The sequence below is a fragment of the Eubalaena glacialis genome, chromosome X (genome assembly GCF_028564815.1).
Source record: "Eubalaena glacialis isolate mEubGla1 chromosome X, mEubGla1.1.hap2.+ XY, whole genome shotgun sequence".
Taxonomy (NCBI): Eukaryota; Metazoa; Chordata; class Mammalia; order Artiodactyla; family Balaenidae; genus Eubalaena; species Eubalaena glacialis.
This window is the reverse complement of record NC_083736.1, coordinates 108441137-108443189: the sequence shown is the minus strand read 5'-3', so window position 1 is coordinate 108443189 and position 2053 is coordinate 108441137. Positions and strand designations below refer to the sequence as shown.

Here is a 2053-nt window from a genome sequence, read left to right as displayed (position 1 = left end):
CCATTCCAACCTTTGCTCAAATGAGGTTCTCAGTGAGGCCTTCCCTAAACACCCTATCTAAAATTGCAACCCAGGGGCTTCCCTGGTGGCTCAGTGGTTAAGACTCTGTGTTCGCAATGTAGGGGGCCCAGGTTCGATCCCTGGTCAGGGAACTAGATCCCACATGCATGCCACAACTAAGGAGCCTGCCTGCTGTAACTAAGACCCAGTGCAATCAAATTAATTAATTAAAAAATAAATATTAAAAAAATAATAATAAAATAAAATTGCAACCTACTTCCACCCCCAGACTCCCTATTTTTTTCTCTTCACTGTTTTATTTTCTTCCAAAAGCGCTTATTACCTGTATATTTTCTTTGGTGTTGATCTTTCCCCAGCTCTGTGTGAGAAGAGCTTTTTGTCTCTTTTGTTCAACACTTATATCCACAGCGCCTAGAATAGTGCTTGGCACATAGCAGGTGCTCAGTAAATATTTGTCAAATGACTGAATGACGTAAAACTCCTATTCAGCACAATTGTTCATATGAAGAAATTGTGAGATAAAAAGACACAAAAGCACTGTTCTCATCTTTAAACATTGCTTTTTATATGTCACGTTTTATAACAAAACTTGAAAACACAAGATATCAGAGATTAATATATTTTGTTCTTAATAAAATAAAAATAATTTGATCTTCTGAATGTGTTATCATAGGTATTTAGGTGTCTTACTAAATGTATAAAACCTGTGAATCAAATTGTAATCGTTTATTGTAGCAATTAATTTACCAGTAAAACTTTTTTGTTGTTTGGTTGTCTACTTTAATTCAAATGAGCATTATATCTTGAGCTCCTGGTGGAGTTCCAGCCAAACATGATCATTTTAATTTTGGTCAAATACAGGTGGGAAATGCTGCTTAGTCTATTAACTTGTGTGAAACTACTCCATCTTCTTGGTCCTTTACCTGATTTTCTGGACTGCCTCCAGCTTGGTGACTTCATATGGTCGCTTGCTCTTCTTCTGACTTGTGAATATAAGAGCCTGAATCTCTCCACATCAAGTGCTATGCCATTGTATTTGCTTTGCCGCTAGTAGTTAGAGAGCAAAATTTCCCCCTTAGAGAATTTATTTTTTGTATCTAATCCTTAATGGCTATTGACTTTAGTTTCATATGTCTCTTGAAATGGCTGGAAATGTCTACAGAGTCAGTGTATTTTTGACTTCTTGTTCTCCTCACAGTACTCCAAGTGAAAAGTTTTCTGAGATTTTCTTTTTCTGCAATTATGACTGGTAGTCCATTTGAAACTTTGGGTCTGGGATCATCCTAAATGTTAAATTCTTTCTTCATACCCTCTTTGCCCAAACTAAAAATTTGAACAAATATATAATATAGATACATATAATTATGTATATATCATATTTGTGCATCTATTTACATATTTGTTCATCATAACAGATTTTGAATAGTCTGTTAATTAGTATCATGAATGATTAAAATATATTCCATATATATATATACACACAGAGAGAGAGAAAGAGAGAGAGAGCACCATGGTCTGAATGTTTGTCTTCCAAAATTCATATGTTGAAATCCTAATGTGATTATGATTAGAAGATGGGGCCTTTGGGAGGTGATTAGATCATGAGGGTGGAGCCCTCATGAATGGGATTAGTGCACTTATAAAAGAGACCTCACAGAGCTCCCTCGCCCCTTCCACCATGTAAGGATGCAATGAGAAGTCCGTGACCCGGAAAAGGCTCCTCACTTGACCATGCTGGCACACTGATCTTGGACTTCTGGCTTCCAGAACTGTAAGAAATAAATTTCTATTGTTTATAAACTACCCAGTCTGTGGTATTTTGTTATAGCAGCCCAAACGGACTAGGACACATATATACATACACATACATTCGTATACACGTGTATATGTGTGAATATGTATGTATGTATATACATACATAAAGTTGTGTATATACTTCCCATGCATATTTTTCTACTTTTGCTGTATATATATTTACCCATAAACAGTATGTAGTACCTCCCCTCCCTCTCATTGCCCACCTTCTAAAATA

At 35.9% G+C, this 2053-nt stretch overlaps 1 non-coding gene across 1 annotated transcript; it reads left to right on the top strand.

The window, feature by feature from the left end:
- Positions 1 to 79: 79 nt before the first annotated feature.
- On the top strand, positions 80 to 152 carry TRNAA-CGC (transfer RNA alanine (anticodon CGC)). The gene has a single exon. It is a non-coding gene; the product is annotated as a tRNA-Ala (tRNA).
- The last annotated feature ends 1901 nt before the right edge of the window (positions 153 to 2053 follow it).